The 17,706-nt window shown below is 45.0% G+C and overlaps 1 pseudogene; it reads right to left on the minus strand.

The window, feature by feature from the left end:
- Nucleotides 1-5,080: 5,080 nt before the first annotated feature.
- Nucleotides 5,081-8,080, minus strand: LOC115310217 (annotated as a pseudogene).
- Nucleotides 8,081-17,706: the final 9,626 nt, after the last annotated feature.

Raw genomic sequence — 17,706 nt, forward strand, 5'->3', positions numbered from 1 at the left:
ACAGTCGGAGAATGACGTCGTCTAACACTGTCTACATCGTTGTGCAGATCCTGGCTTCCCTGACTATCTCGTGGACAGGACCATCGTCATACCCTCGAGCCTTCACCGCACCATCGGCGATAACGCAAGGGGCGTTTTTTAACCTGACACGCTCTGGCGGCGGCACTTTCAATGTTTCCGCCGAGTGGCCGCAGCTAGTCCTGGTGCCGTTCGCGCAAGCCGCCGCATCGACATCATCAATCATGGACGGTTTTCCTACAAGACCGGGAAGCACCTACAGTTCCGTCAGTGGGCATGGAAACAGTCGGAGAATGACGTCGTCTAACCTTGTCTACATCATTGTGCAGGTTGGTTCTATTCCGTCATTACATGCTAAGAAAACCAACAATGTCTTTTATTTTTCGTTTCCATGCCCCAGTGTTTGTTCTGAACTGCTTGTAGAGTGTATTGGCGTTTTAAAACTGCTACTAATTCTTTCTGGCGATGTAGAGACTAACCCCGGCCCTATGACAGAATCCCAAGCCAAGCAGTTCGCAGAAATGTTTAAGATGATGCAAGATTTGAATGACCGTTCTTTGAGGGCGGAGCAAGGGCAGAAAAGTTTAATTAATACTGTAAAAGAGATAAAAGAAAACCAGCACGTCATTGAAGCAAAAATTAACGCTGTTGGAACTAGACTTTCTCTTGTTGAAACAAAAGTATCCGCACTTGAGCTTGCCAACAATGAAATTCGCGCGAAGCAGTGTCTTGCTGAAAGCACTAACTTCGCCAATCGGCTTGATGATCTGGAAGATCGGTCGCGCCGAAATAATTTAGTTATCTACGGAATTCCAGACGTTCAATCAGAAACTTGGGCTGAAAGTGAAAAAAAAGTGCTTGACATTGTCTCCCATATCCTTGATACTCAGGCTCCTCCCGACTGCATTGAACGCGCGCACCGAATTGGGCCCTTCGTCGCTAATAAATGTCGGCCAGTAATAGTAAAGTTTTCTTCATTTAAAGACAAGGATAAAATATTTTTCTCACGGTTCAAACTAAAAGGAAGCGCCACGTACCTGAGTGAAGACTTTTCACCAGCAACGCGTCTTGCCAGAAGGAAACTAATCGAATTTGGGAAAACAAAAAAATGCGTATTTCAGTTGCGGTATAATAAACTATTTATTAACAGGCAGTGCTACATGTATAACTCTTCAAATGATACTATCTTCGAGCTGAGTAATGGCGCTAAGGCGCGTGCGGCAGAAGATACAGCGCCAGTCTCTTCTAACAATTCGCGGGCATCTACATCATCATAGCAGGTCGTGAGGGGGGATGGTTCATGCCACGGTGCAAAACAGGTGTCCGTAGTTTTTACTAATATAAGAAGTGTCATACGTCACCGAGATAATCTGTGCTCTGTCATTGATTCCTGCTGCGCTGACATCGTGATTTTAACTGAGACTTGGCTTTCCTCCAGGGTAAAGAATTCTGAAATATTTTGTTGCGAAAAGCGCTTCAACATTTATCGTTGTGATAGGGGTGATAGAACTGGAGGAGGTGTATTAATCGCAGTTGCCGCTCACATTGAATCGTTTTGTTTACGCTTGACTAGCGATTTAGAAATCTTGTTCATTTGCTTGTGTTTGAATCATCAAAAACTTGTGTTAGGTGTATGTTACCGAGCACCTTCCTGTTATAATTCTTTTGTGAACAACCTTCATGATGCAATCAACTCCATACTGGTCCGCTTTCCTTCCGTTCCTATCGTCCTTCTTGGCGACTTCAATTATCCGAATATTGTGTGGAATGATTTACATACCCATTGTCACCCGTTTTCGACTGACGCAGCCGAGTTCATAAACCTTTGCAATGATTTCAGTTTTACCCAGCTAGTTTCTCTTCCTACCAGAAGCACTCCAACCGCATCCAACATCTTGGATCTAGTACTAACAACATCACCTACTTTAATTTCTTCCATCAGCAACATGGAAGGTCTCAGTGATCATTCTATAATACCTTTCTTCCTTAATGTTCCTGCTGGAAGCTCGCCTACGAGTCTCAAGCGAATACGTGACTATGGTAAAGGTGACTACGCGGCTATCAATAATGAACTTTGTGTGTTTCTTGATTCTTTCTTATTGTGCTTTTCTGAGCGTTCTGTTGACGAAAACTGTCAATTATTTAAATCGGAAGTAGTGCGTCTCACTAACAAGTTCATACCGTTACGAAATCTCTCCGTATCTTCAAAAGCGCCTTGGTTTAACGTTGCGCTAAAAAGGCTTTCTAACAAGAAAAAGAGGAAGTTTAGAACCGCTAAGTTTTCAAATAATGACATTAAATGGTCCGATTATTACAATGCTTCTAATATCTACAAAATGGCAGTTCAGAACGCGAAGGCTCATTTCTTTTCTGTAACTCTGCCATCCATGCTTACTAATAACCCTAGGCAGTTCTGGAATGTAGTCAATTGCAATAAAAAACCCTCGGTATCTTTTTTTAGCGACGTTGGTGAACCAGTGTCGCTTAGTGACTGTGCGTCTATTTTAAATTCTACATTTGTCGCCTCATTTTCCCATGACCATTCATCGACTGTGCCACTGCTTTTGCAAAATGATTTTTCACCCATGCTTCCGATTATATTCGACGTTGCCGGCATTATTCACCTAGTCGATAATCTAAAAATGTCTTGTTCTGCAGGAATTGATGATATAAACTCGAAGTTCCTAAAAAACACCAAGGAATATTCGTCCATTATACTATTTAAACTCTTCGAGCAATCTCTTAGTGTTGGTGTTCTACCCGGCGACTGGAAGGTGGGAAAGGTTGTGCCTGTGAAAGGTTGTGCCTGTGCATAAGACTGGTGGTAAGCATATTCCTCTCAATTAGCGTCCGATATCTCTAACAAGTATTTCATGCAAAATTTTAGAACATATAATCTTCTCACATCTTGTTAATTTTTTAGAATCGAACAACTTCTTTTCTCCCGCGCAACACGGGTTTCGTAAGTCCTTTTCATGTGAAACACACTTACTAACTTTCACACATGATCTTCATCGCATTCGTGATCGTAGTTCGAAGGCCGACTGTATTTTCCTGGACTTTTCGAAAGCCTTTGATAAGGTTTCACATAGGCTTCTACTTCACAAATTAAGCAAACTTAATATCGACGCTAACGTACTTTCCTGGATTCATGCATTTTTAACTAACCGGTCCCAATTTGTTTTTGTAAATGACACTTCATCGTCTTTATCTTCTGTAACATCCGGGGTTCCCCAAGGTTCTGTGTTGGGACCTCTGCTTTTTCTTATATTTATAAATGACCTACCCGCCAGTGTCTCGTCCTCAATCAGCTTATTCGCCGACGACTGTGTAATATACCGTGAAGTAACTAATAATTTAGATGTCATTTCTCTTCAGTCAGACATTAACAGTGTGTTAGAATGGTGTAACATGTGGAATATGCAGCTTAACGTTAACAAATGCAAAGTAATGAGAATTTCCCGTGTCCAAAATGACACTCCTCGCTACTTTTTTTACAATGTTTCTTTAGAGCACGTTTCATGTTATAAATATTTAGGCGTTCATATCTCATCCACTCTCTCTTGGGATTCTCATATCCAATACATAACAAATAATGCTAACCGCATGCTCGGATTCCTAAAACGGAATTTTTCAACAGTTCCTGTGTCGCTAAAATTACTTCTCTACAAAACACTCGTTCACTCAAAACTGAATTATGCCTCCTCCATCTGGGACCCCGGTACTGACGTCCTAACCCTTGCAGTTGAAGCGGTCCAAAACCGTTCTGCTCGCTACATCCTCACTAATTATCACCGCATCGCTAGCGTAACATCAATGAAATTGGGCCTAAAACTGCCAACGCTTGCTTTGCGCAGAAAAATTTTTCGCTTATGCCTGTATCACAAGCTATACCATCATAACCCTTTCCTACGTGAAAGGTTACTAACGCCTGCACCTTACATCTCGTCACGTCTCGATCATCAACATAAAATGGACGTACCCTCGTGTAAAACTACATCTTTTCATAGTTCGTTCATACCTCGCACCACTCTTGACTGGAACCACCTTCCAGCCTCTGCGGTATCGATTTCCGATGGTGTGGCGTTTAAAAACTGTATTGCCAATATTTATATTCCAGAATTTGACTAACCTATTGTTATTTTTCTCGTTCTGTTTCATGTGCATATCTTAGATTTACTTTATATTATGTAACCCACTCCCCTCTGTAATGCCCTCGGGCCCTGAGGGAAAAATAAATGAAATGAAATGAAATGAAAGGCTCCCTCGAGAGCATTAAAACGAATTTGCAACGCCAACCAGTACCACTCTAACAACAGGGACCAGTTGAAGAAGCTTGAGGACCAGATCAAAGAGGAAAGGGCAGTCTTTCACAAAAAACCGATCACTGCGGCAAACCGGATTGAGTATCGGAAAACGAACAAGCTGTTCGAGCTCAATCGGTCTGCCTTCTGCCGGAAACTTGACGAAGACCAGAAGGAGATGGACGAGAACATTGATGTTGATCAGGTGATTACTTTCTGGCGAGGGATCTGGGCAACCGATGACGAAGAAGGGGAGCACCAGGAATTGACCTATTGGACCCAGGGGAGGTGTACATGACTGGACGGAGGAGCCTGCTGCCAGGAATGAGGGAACCGCACCTGAGTAGCAAGCAAAGAGCACAGCCAGCATCAGTCCTACCGTTCACTTCTACACACGACTGTCATTCGTTCAGGGAAATGCCTTACCCTTCGAGGCACTCGTCCCCTGCGGTGTGCCTGGCTGGAAGAAGGAGCCTGCTGCCAGGAATGAGGGAACCGCTTCTGAGTAGCGAGCAAAGAGCACAGCCAGCGTCAGTCCTGTCGTTCACCTCTACACACGACTGTCATTCGTTCAGGGAAATGTCTTACCCTTCGAGGCAGTCGTCCCCTGCGGTGTACACGGCTGGATGAAGGAGCCTGCTGCCAGGGATGAGGGAACCGCACCTGAGTAGCGAGCAAAGAGCACAGCCAGCATCAGTCCTGTCGTTCACTTCTACACATGGCTGTCATTCAATCAGGGAAACGTCTCTCCCTTTGATGCAGTCGTCCCCTGCGGTGTACATGGCTGGACGGAGAAGCCTGCTGCCAGGAATGAGGGAACCGCTCCTGAGTGTCGAGCAAACAGAACAGCCAGCGTCAGTCCTGTCGTTCACGTCTACACATGGCTGTCATTTGTACTTTTATAAGGAATGCTCATAATTGTGGAGGGAGCTGCTCCCTGCAGCATTAATCGAGAATGGGCATAAAGATCTTATATGTTCTGTCTGTAATTTCATGCAAAACCAATATTGCACCCTTTGGCATTGACTTACTTTGTTTAAGCACAGAGCGCTGACCAACAGTTCCTATTAGGATGGAGCCTGCAATGTTCGATTTTTGTACCGAGACTTGCAGTGAACCTTTAAATTTTGAAGGCACAAAATGAAACCCTACAATATGGTGCATGCAGCAGACATTTGTATGGCAGAGTAGTCAATGGTCACAGAAAGGCATTTGTTTTGAGAGGGACCAATAGAGACAAAAAGAAAGAAATTGTTGTCGTCCTGCCACCAATAGACCGACCTCACCAAGCGTTCGGCGCATGCATGAAGCCGCCATAACTTTAGTTCACAATAGGTAGGCGGTGGTGCCCAAAACGGCTTGTGCTGTCTCACGCGCAGAGTTCCAGTGTTTCGGGCACGTGCAGAAAGACTGAAGTTCCGTCAATGCATTGCGACAGCGGTGGCGCGTAGTCAAACTGGCTGGTGAGATCGGTTTATGGCATGAATTCCGTACGCCTCACCCCACTGGTGTTAAGGATGGTTCTGACCTAACATAGTGCGACACTGTTAATGCAAACAAGGGATGAAAAATGTTCATATCGGGCACAAAGTTGCACCCTCTTATTTGGTGCCAGCATTTACTAATTCAAAGTAAAATGCAAAGAGTGCCGCAGTTGTACTCGCACTAACAATTTCATGCAGCATTTGTGTCTGGCCATCATGTTACTCACCAACTGCAGCATCCGCATGGGCACAAACTCTCTGTCACAGCTTTGCATCTCGCTGGAGTGGGCGACTGTGAGTATGGGCAAGGCTCGTGCTGAAGCCGCGAATTTCATCAGCAGGCAGTTAAATTCCACTCACGCTGTTCATTACAGCAGAGACCAGGGGCGGATTTAGAGGGGGGGTCCGGATGTCCTGACCCCCCTCTTGATTTTTGCATGTGTAAAATTTAGGACGTGAAACGAGGGGGAGGGGGTTCCTAAACGTATGATATGCTGACCCCAACCCCCTCAGGAAATTCCTGCATCCGCCCCTGGCAGGGACGCATGTATGGTGCAAATCAACACTTACCCAAAGCACAGAAGAGCATGCTGACATAAATTCCAATACTTGTTTATGATGTCCTCGGTACATACTGCACATATACGCATGGCAGAATAGTCAATTGTTGCAGGAATGCTCAAGAAAGCACATACCACATTTGAGATGGGCAAGTACAAGCCGAAAAAGAAGGAACAGAAGAATTAGCTCAGAGTATACCTGGCACACGCTCGAGTTAAGGATGATTGTGACTGCATGTCGCTGCATGTGCCCGGCTACTAAATGCTGGAATTGCGTGTGACTCACCAACTGGAGGGCCCGCCTGGGACACAGACTGCTGGTTGTAGTTTTGCACTTTGCTGGATTGTGCCTCTGTGTGCGAGGGCAAGGCTTGTGCTGAAATTGTAAACTATGTCAGTATGCAGTTCAATGCTACTTGCATTAATTCATCACCTTGGACAAGCATATTCTCAATAATCTGTGAAGGAGGAAATACGACACCTGTGAGAGCAGCAGTTGAATCCAGAGATGGAAGCGTCTGGATGCTGTCTTCCTCCTACATTGGCTCCCCTGCTTAAAATAGGTAGCATTTTAATACCAAATCTAGCAACCAAGTGACTGCAGATTCACGATCTCTGACTGTGTCAACTTACCTTGGATGTTTCCCATTTCCCTTTCTCGCGGTGGTCATCGAACTGGCTTTGGCAGCCTATGGCTAAAGTTGCTGTGACAGCGTCTGGTTTAAGTTTTTTGATGCCACGGCTCTGCCAGATCCGAGGTTCAAACTGATCCGGTGAAAAATGGTCCTGTCGAGAATGAACAGGGCTAACTTGCAATTCACGGGACAGTGCACTGAGAACACTAAAAAATTCGACTTTGTTTGGAGGTAGAGAGCGTCACACTGTTAGTACAGAAGAGTGATCGCCACTTTTTTCTCTATCGGAATAAAACATTCGTCATCAAAACTGCTAGCGCGGTGGAAAGGGCTAATTTGGGACGCTAACCTAAGCGGTAAAATTTGGCGCAAAGCAACACTCCATGGAAGTAAAATACGTAGAGACACCGATGCTCTGTTCGCGCTAACAGTGCCGCGCATTGTACGCCCTCCACGCGCGCGGACAGTACGAGCTGGAACACCCGATCCAACCTTTTTCTGCGACTCCCACAAGCTCCATTATTCCTCAACTTCGCTTTCTATTCCTAGTTCGGACCACAGCTCTCTCAAAAACAGGTGGTAAGCCAAAGAAACATGAAAGGCGTTTTCGGCTCATGTTGTCCTCGGTAGTAGCTTTTCGTTTTCCCTAGAGGTTCACTGCGAGACACCCACAGCTGAAGCGGCCAATCGGCGGCTCCATCTATTCATATCGTGTCCCTTAAAAACTCAGACTACGCGAAAAACTTTGCCGGCGAACAACCGGCTTTTCGAGTGAAAAACAACGGGCTAAAACGGCAGAGCACCGAGGCCGCGTTTCAGCTGAGACCGAGTTCGGCAGTCAGGCGCGTCAGGAAAAACATTGCATGTGTACCTATGTAAACGTGTGTGGAAGAGGTAACTAGCCCAGAAATGCTCATTTCACAAAGCTTGTTGCTTCTGGCAGGGACGAAGTTTTTCCTCCCAATCATGTGGAGCCATGCCTTCTGCCTCTTCAGATCGGCTTTCCGAAGCGGAACGGCGAACAACTTTTTTCCACTACCAGAAACCTGGCTGCACCCAAAAGCGCAACACCCCGTCATCTAACACAAACGCTTACTACTTCACTTGCCTCATTACGGTCCAGATATACCAGGACGTCGAGCTAAAGTCGTCGGCGAGTATCACGAAACACGCGAGCGGACGGAGCAGCCGAGCAGCTTGGAAGCAAATGGCGGACGGAAGTGGCGACGATTCCGGAAATCACGTGACATCGCTCTCCTCCAATAGAAACAGATGTCGGCGCGGCAAAGAATGACGGTACTTGTAAGACGCAGTGAAAAAACATCGAGGGACTTTATTCGCCGCGCATACGCAGCGCCACTCCTCCCCCTGGCAAGGCGTGCACTTGTTATCAGAACGAGGAGCAGCCGACTCGGGAGGCTGGTACGCTTGTCGTGCTGGCCTCGCACTTCGTAAAGTAATTTACCGAATGCAAAAGGTATTCAAGTGCCACAGCATCGTATTAAACAGAAAGGAGTCTGTCACTTATTTGGCTCCTGGGAGGTGATTCAAGAAAGATCGCCAGAAGCATGAATCGCCAGCTGTGCGGAGGACGAATCCCGGAGGAAAGCTCACCGGAGAAAAGCTCACCTCAAAAGCTGCGGACGCGGAGAAAAGCTCACCGGCCATTGAGTGTATGCGTAGAAAAAGTCACCGATTTTTTTCCTTTTCATATGGAGGCTGTTGAATCATGTGTAACAATCAATTTATTATCATTGAAATTCGTCAACTTTGTAAAAAAGAAAATGTCCTTTTTTGTAATATTTGTTAAGCTTATAGGGTATAGTATTCCTCCCAAATTATTAATTGCGGGCGAGTGTTTTCTGTGGTTACCTCTCTATGCAACGAAAGCCTAACTAAAAACTGTATGAACTTGAAGAGCAGGGAAAAGTTCGAAAACTTAATTATATCTGTCTAGAACCTAAAAAGAAAAACGGCAAATTCCGAGAATCCGAAAGTGCATGCGTAACAACGCCAAGCCCGAAAATCTCTTTCAAGCTTTTGTTAACCATTGAGAAAAGGATAGAACGGTCAGTAGGTTATCGTGATTTTTTCTGTAGGTTATCGAAGTTTTTTTCTTGCACGGACATGCACGTTTTCGAGCCGTTCGTGCTGGTTTTTCCACACGTTGCCTTTCTGTGATAGTTCCCTTCTAAGGACAACCACCCATGACCTTCAGAGCTGCATACTGTCACCGTTGTTACTCGTGACCTATATCGGAAGTAGTCTTCTGTAACGTAGCGAATTGGGCGAGTTGGTAAACGTATACACGATGAAAACCGCTCAAACGACGAAGACGGAGTGAAGACAACAAACCCGAGAAGACGAAGCTGTTCTTGCAACTTAAGTTTTATTAGTGAAAATTATAGAAAAAAAACAGCGCAGCCGACACTGATTACATCAACAAACACCTTCTTATCTATTAGGCACAACACAATCTTCGGCGCTGGACGGTTCACGCACCGCTATTCATATTAGCTCGCATAAAGCAAACCTCTTTATCTGACAGAGCTACCGACGGTGGACTGTCAAGCTGCCAATAAAATGTCTTTCTTACGTTTGTCCGATGTTTTGATTTTATACCCTTGTGGCGCCATTAATATACAAAATAGCTGATTGCTAATTCCTGAGGAATTAGTAAATATGCCCAATGAACTTCAATGATATTACAAAAAGAGGAAAATTATTTTTAATAAAGTGAAGAATTCTAATTGTGTTAAATTGTCACGTGTGACGCACGATCCGCTAGCCTAACAAAAATTTTTAAAAATCGGTGAGTATTTGTCCGCATCCGCTCAAAGGTCGGTGAGCTTTTCTCCGCATCTGCCGGTTTTGCGGTGAGCTTTTCTCCGGTGAGCTTTTCTCCGATGAGCTATTCTCCGGTGAGCTTTTCTCCGCCGCCCGCGGAGGACAGGGTTAATTATTTTTTATCTATCTTGTCGCATGATTCAGTTTAAAGCTACGCTTACTTGTCACGTTAATGTGGACTTTTCGTAGATCGCGCGCGAGAGCATGCAAGGTTGTTGCGTTGTTTGGGGGAGCCGTCACTTTGAGGGCGGACTGAGCTGGCGCCCGTCGGGCCAGCCATCCGACGCTGACGTTGTACGATAAGTCCCTAACGTAATGGCTACGATGGTTCCCCATGGCTGTCGATAAAAGAAACCCGAATATGCAGTTACCATTTTTTAAACAGCTTTAAATTTGAGATTTTAGCTTACTTTGCTATTCGCCAATTTTGTTTTCCAATGATAACAAGAAAAAGCGGGTACAAGAGAAAGCGGGTAAGCAGAAAAATACTTGAGGAAAAATCTTAGCCCCTATTGAGTACTAACTTGAACGCATGATTGAAAATAAATTGAAGGCTCTTTTTTTATATATTATTAAAATAATCTAGTTGGCTCACAACAGGTATAATTAGCTTCCAAGGGTCTTTCAAAAAGAGACACTAGAACACCCCTGGGCCGACCAATTGGAGCGTGTTGGCAATGTTTGATGTTCCTAATGTAATTGCTGCGATGGTTCCCCGTGGCTGTCGACAATAAAAAACGATTATGTAGTTATGATTTTTCAAACAAGTTTAAATTTGAGAACCCAGCTCACTTTGCTCACCAGTAAATTTTCAATTTAGATGATTTTGTGGAAACTGGGTCGAGAAAAATAGAAAGATCGACCGCGGAAGAGACAGGAAGAAAATATTTCTCTTGCACGGTTTCTTTTTTTTTCTTCTTATTTTTTTCTTATAATTTAAACAATATTGCCTCCTCATCTTTGCCCGAATAGCTCTGACTTTGAAGAGCGAGCGAAACCATAAAGAAAACAAGTATTTATCTTGAGGCAGATGTCCACGCTGTCTTGCACTTGCGAGACGCACTTCGGAAACGACAAATGTTCGTATGCCTGGATTATTTCCTCCACCCCGCAGACCTCACAGATGGGCAGCGCTACTTTGCCGAGGTCCACCTCCCTAAAAAAGAATATCACAGTTTTTCAACAGACAGAAAGCCTCAACGCAGTGCTCGCTATTGCTACTGACAGCCCGAAAAGACAAGCGAACGGCTAATTAAGGCGAATTTGCGCCACGGCGCGGCGCCACTGGTATCACTTAAAGGGGCCCTGCAATTACGTTTAAGCGTCTACCTTTTTAGCGGTTTCCAGATCTCTTGAAGTTCGGGCAAGCCAGCGGGCACGAAGAGAGTAACTGAATATCAGTGGCTGACATTTTAATCCGGACGACACGGAAACCTCCTACCTACGGGGGCGACCCGCGGTACCGAAAGCGCGCAGAAAGTGAAGTCTTTGGTCCTGGCCTTACTGCTGGTCAGAGCCGCTAAAAGCTTCTTTTTAGTCGAAATTCGAAATATAAGTGGCGCTCCCGAACCGTTTAACCTATTTATAAAACTAGTTTTTGTCCAGTATTTTAGATAAGAAAAGAAACAAATGCAGTTGATAAAGTACGGAAACAAGAAATGACCGTCGACATGCCCGCCACCAACGGGGGGGGGGGGGGGGGGGGGGGGGGAAGGCGGCACCAGAAAGGGGTAGTGGGATCAGGCACCGACGAGTGGCGAAAGTAGAAAGGTCCCGGTTGTACGCGGCGGCGCTGCGGTCGTATACGGACTCGAGGATCCGACCGTTCCGAAGGCCAGGAGGTTGGCTTGCGGTTTGGCTGTTTGGCGGTAGGGCAGCGCGAAGTGGCTCCTGTTCTGAACTGATCTTTACCCCGTGTTTGCTGTCGTTTGTGCCCAATGAAGTGTCATGCCGAATTAGTGCTTAAACGCGCAGGAAATGCAGTGCGACCCGCCCTGGCTCCGGCTTCATTCAGCCTATCCAGAACATGCTTTAGTGTCGCCCTCTCGAGCCATCGACACGGAGTGCGGCAGCCGTGAGCGCTCGCTGAGCTCACTATCCCTCCTCTAGTTCACGGCCACTCAAGCGACCAAGGACGTCACGAAGGAGGTTATTTTTTGCTTGTTTTTGTAATATTAATTTTGCCTATGACTTTTAAAATAAAGCAAAATTTGAGAAAACAAAAGTTTCAGTAAGGTATACTTTCAGCGCGCTCAGGTTCGGTGCAAATTAAAAACCGGTAAAAAAAAATCCAACTGTCCCCTTGGCTAGCGTCACGGTCCTGTGGGAGTCGGGCCGCGGTAGTTCAGCGGGAGTCCGGTGTCGCGAGAGGTTTAATTCCCCCTCGTCTACGCGGACAGGGGCTTGTAGCAATCACGGGCAGGGGTGGACATCGCTGCACCCGCGGAGGAAGCAAGGTGCTGACGTCCCCGTGGGCCCGCGACGGCAGCCAAGGTCCTTGTCGTTCAGAGTTCTGTCCCAGCGAAACTCAGGGCCGGCCGCTCGTCCTCGTTGTGAGTTCGGTTACGGTTCACTGGTTCCCAGCGCCTCCTCCTTGGCAACGCGACCTTCCTTTTATGTCGGGAACTAGGTCAGGTGTCGTCAAGGGACCCGGACAGAGGCAGTTGTGGTGGAGCGGGGAAACGGGAGGCCATCGGGAGAGCGGGAAAGGGTTATCACAACCCTTGCAAGGCTCTGCTATTGCGCCAAGCCGGAGAAGGGGAATACCCCCTCTCCGACTCCGTACCATCCCCTCCTCCTCTTCTGCTCCCCTTCCATTTAGCGGTAAAGTTTCACTAAATTTTCCTCTAAATTTAGCAAAACTTCCTCCTTTACATGATATAGAGGGGAAACTGAATTGGTTTCGAGGTCACGTGACGTCACTTTCCCTGCTCAATTTATCGGACAATTTTTTCCGCTACATTTATTGGAAAAGTTTTTCCGCTAAATGTCATGTGACGTCACGAGGTAAAATTTTCCTGCTTAATTTAGAGAAAAGGCTCCCGCCAAATTTAGCGAGAAAATTTTATCTTCCTGACCCCCCGTGACGTGACATCACGTGTGACGTCCCACGTTACTTCACGCCTGGTGTCATTTTGGGAAACGTCCCATAATGCAATGCGCTGTTACGCCAACGCCGGCGGCGACATCGACGCGCTCAACCCGGAAATGGCTCATAATTACTTACAGCGCGACTGTAAGTAATTAGCTGTGCTCTAAAACGAAAACAGGGCGAAGACGAGTACAAAGTAATATGTAACCGTGATGATTCTCGACTAAAGTTTCTTTGTTTTTTTAGTATTTAGTAAACTACTACGCATGTCGCCCACATAAACCACGGGACAGAACACATGCATATCAGTTGTTCATTAGACCACCGTCAGTGGTATGTCCTCCTAGATCCAAGAATTGCCGCTCTTTATGGCATAGTAAAATCAAGGGGGAGCGAAAGCAGTCAGGCGTCAGTCTTGGAATATGTCGTGCCGAAAAAATCAGAATTTCAATTCTAGTAATGGCGGAGAAAAAGAAAACGGTACTACACAAATGAGCTTGGGTCAGTTGTCCTCAGGACACTCCTCAGCAGTTTCCTATCAAATATAGGACCAATAACAAATGGAAGTTCACCATTTATCTCGTTAAATTTCGTTAAGGAAAATGGGCTGTTGTAACTTCAGCCCACGAAAAAAACGGCTGTTCTAGTTTTCAGTTTGGAGTTGCTGTTTTTTTTAGAAAAGGGGGGGTTGGTGTTTTTATAATAATGAAAGCGGTGGTCATAAAGGGGGCGGGGGGGGGGGGGGGAGGGATGCGTAGCTAAAGGCTCTACCCCAGCCCACCCCTTTCAGGTCCAGAATAGAGGGGTAGAATGGGATGGAAAGGAAACGAGGTTTAAACACTTGGTTGCAAGTTTTGCTGTCTGACAGTATTACCAATGTCAGGGAAACTCAATTCTCGGTTTCAGGTGAGCTAGTTCGTTCATGTCTATGAGGAAACAGCATGAACATTAAACACTTACCTACAGGTAGGACAGGACATGCACAGGGCTTATTATCAACTTTTTTTTTTAGTAACGTGGAAAGACAGAGAGAACAGAGAGGTAAGCCAAGGAGTACCCTCGACTGGCTACTCTTCTAGGGGAAGGGAAAAAGGATAAAAGAGTGTCAGAAGAGGAGGGAAGAGAGAGGGAGAAGTGGGATACACGCTTCGGCGTAAACGCCCACTCACATTTCAACTGGCGACGTCTCTTTGTTCGGGCAGTCAGAACACTTTCATCGTCACAGAGTAATGCTCACATTCATGGTCATCAGTCACAGTCACAAATATATTCATAGTCACACATATTCATAGAGCAGCTACTGTCACAGTTATTGTTAGGATAAACATTATATCCAGGTTTTATCGCTAAAGTTTCTCTGCCAGGCCTGTATTTTTAAGAAATGCTGAAATGCTCTTCAAGGCCTTGCGCTCGAAAAATGGCGACGGGCAGTGGCCTAAAATTGATGATATGCTAATATCGTTGGTAGGTGACTTGGCATAGAATTCTGGAGCTCCGCACGTTCAGTGTTGTAGAGTGGACAGTCGGAAATGATATGTTCAATAGTTTCTGCTATATGACAGGCACAGCAGTTAGGACTGGATATAAATCCCAATTTTGTTTGTGCTGATTTGTGTAGGGTACGTTGAGTCTTAGCCGATGAAGAAGGGTGTCTAGATCTCTTGGAAGGCCTTTTGGCAGAAAGTTTTGTAAAAGCGGGTAATGCGATGAGGGAAGGTGTGGTAATATGTAGATGTCCAGGTCTCAAGGAAGAGATTTTTTCCTGATGTTCTAATTAGTTGACGGCAGTCCGCTTTTGTAAACGGTACGTCTTCACAAAGCTCTACGTTATGTCCGCAGGCAGCCGCAGCGTCTGCTGCGTCATTTCCGGGAAGACCACAGTGACCTGGCACCCACTGAAACATAACGAAACATAATCTGTTGTCCATTGTTTGCTGCCGTGGCGTGTATAAATAAAAGTTCAGAAACGAGCGCCGGATTAGTTGATTCGCTAAGGGGTTTCTTTAAGCACTGTAGTGCTGCTTGTGAGTCTGAAAAAATGACCAATTTTCGTCGTAGACTGCAGTTCAGAATGTGCTGCAATGCTTTTTTGATGCCGTGGAGTTCAGCTGCAGTGGATGATACTCTTCTTGAGAGTTTGAAGGACTGAACTCGTTCTATAGAAGGGATAAACAATCCTCAGGATGAGGAGTTTTCACTTATTGATCCATCGGTAAATATATGCATAAAGTCCAGTTATCTAGTATGCATATGTGTCAATGTATATTGTAGTAGAACAATTTTTGACTGTGAGGATTTGTTCTCAACTCCGTTTATGTGTAAAAACCCAATGGGTAGAGGCAGTATCCAAGGTGGACAATGTGGAGCTTCGGAGAAGACAACAAATTGTGGGAGATCATGCTGTATAACTGCGATGTGCGATGAAATATCCACGTTCGGGCGCCTCAAATGTGAATTCGTAACGTGATGCTGACGATGCTGAGTTTTATATCTGAGATACACGCGTAGAATTTCCTGAATACGCATTATTTCAAGCGGAAATTGTCGGCTTCGGCAAGTGTTGGTATCGTGGGTGAGTCTGGTGGCAATCCGAGACATAACCGTAAAGATTTATTATGTCCAGCCTGGAGATTCTTTATGTTGCTCGCACATGTGTGAAGTACGGGTAATGAATATTGCAGCAAGCCATTCCCGAGAGAATTTTGTAATCTGAGCATGGAATATGATGATTTACCCCAGGATCTACCGGTCAAACAGCGAAGAATATGATACGCAGAGTCTATCTTTTTCCTCAATCGCTTGATGTGGGGTGTCCATGTCAGGTTTCCGTCAAGAGTGAATCCCAAAAATGCCTGTTGGGAAGCATAAGAGATAAATTTTACTGCAAAGACTAAACGAAATCTTTTCATTGACATGCGTGTGCATGTCAATGACCTCTCATCTGAAAAAAACAGTAGCAATAGCCTTCATGAAGGCCATTGCTACTGTTTTTTCAGGTGAGAGGCTGAGCCCGCGTGAATGGAGGAAATTACTGATTATTCGAAGGGCCTGTTGAAGCTTCCTTTGAGAGATAAATCGATTTGGGTTAGTCGTCCATATGCAAACATCATCTGCATAGATAGTAATATTCACTCCTTGGGGTAGATGTTGCACGAGTGATATCAGACTTAAATTGAATAGTGTCGGACTGAGGACACCACCCTGTGGGACACCCATACTAACAGTATTATAGGAGGTGCAACCTTCCATTGTATTCATGCATATAGTTCTTTCAGAAAGGTAATCTTGGATCCATGCGTATATTTGGCCGCCGATTCCGTGTTCAAATAAAGCCGTTAATATGGCAGCGTGTTGAATGCAATCGAAAGCTTTGCTAATGTCGAGAAAGATTGCTATTGCGGTTTGCACTTGTGATATGCCATGTTCTACGCAAGTAACTAGGTCTATTGCATTATCTGCTGCTGACCGCCCAGGTCTAAAACCAGACATCACTTCAGGGTATATGTTATTAGTTTCTAGGTACCAGTTGAGCCTTCTAAGTATAATTTTTTCCATAACTTATCCTATACAACTTGTGAAAGCGATTGGTCTGTATGATCTCAAATGTAATTGAGATTGCCCCGATATCAAAATAGGCATAATCTTGGTTCTTTTCTATTCAGTGGGGACTGAGCTATTTGTAAGGGATGTGTTGAAAACTTCAAATAATCTACGCCGTGGAGCGCTCTTCAGTCGAGAAAGGGCAGCATACGTCACTCCATCAGGACCAGGCGAAGTCTTTTTTTTTTTTTGGTATTTTGTAGCCCGCTCTCAAGTTCACTCAGTGTGAATGGCTGATCGAATCTGGGGGGCTATGTTGCACGTTTTGGACTCCCAGGAGACTAGGGAGAAGGAAGTGACGTCAACAACGCAGCAAATGCAGATTGGATGTTGATTTTGTTTTCTTCTGTCAACATCCAATCTGCCTCTGCTCTAGTCGTTGACGTCACTTCCTTCTCGCAAGTCTCCTGGGAGTCCAAAACGTGCAACATAGCCCTCCTGGAGTCAACTTGCACGGGAGTTTTGTGTAGTTTATTATTGTCTATAGCTGCGCTGTTTCATATTAGTTTGCAATAGGACTCGGCAATTTTGAGCTCAGTGCAGTGTTCTCTTAGAGCAATAGCTCTGAAAGGGTAGCGTTGGTGGTGTGTCTGGCGTCTAATTTCACGAACTATTCGGCACATTTTCACAAGGCTGTTTTTGGCGTCTAATGATGCACATAGTTCTCGCCATGATTTCCTCCACCCCCTCTTCTTCTTAGTCCATTTGAGCATTCCTTGATTTGGAGATAAGATGCACTATCATAGACGAAAGAAAAAAAAATATAGTGCAGAAACGAAAATTAATATTTTAAAATGTAAACAAAAATCTGCGAATGGCCTAGCAAATCCCATACTTTTCCACTTTCGAGTCAGTGACATTAGTATCCCGTGAATGTTTTAAGAACTTCTTCCCATGGCTGTCATCACGAGTGACTGGTCCAAAGTGAAGAGATATCATTTGATGGAAGTGTATTGTTATTATAAATTGAATGCAGGTTTGTGTTCGGAAAAGTTTCGTTTTTATATTGAAATTTTAGAAATTACGCTCAAAGCAAGATATAATCTTCGAATTTCGAAGAATCTGGAATTTGCTAGAAACTCCGAATACCTACAAATGTTTGTCCAGAAATAAGCTCCGAAAAACATCCTTAGAATTTGACGAGACGTAAAGTCCGATAAATCAGTG

Source organism: Ixodes scapularis, unplaced genomic scaffold (genome assembly GCF_016920785.2).
Source record: "Ixodes scapularis isolate PalLabHiFi unplaced genomic scaffold, ASM1692078v2 PGA_scaffold7__128_contigs__length_106722199, whole genome shotgun sequence".
Lineage (NCBI taxonomy): Eukaryota > Metazoa > Arthropoda > Arachnida > Ixodida > Ixodidae > Ixodes > Ixodes scapularis.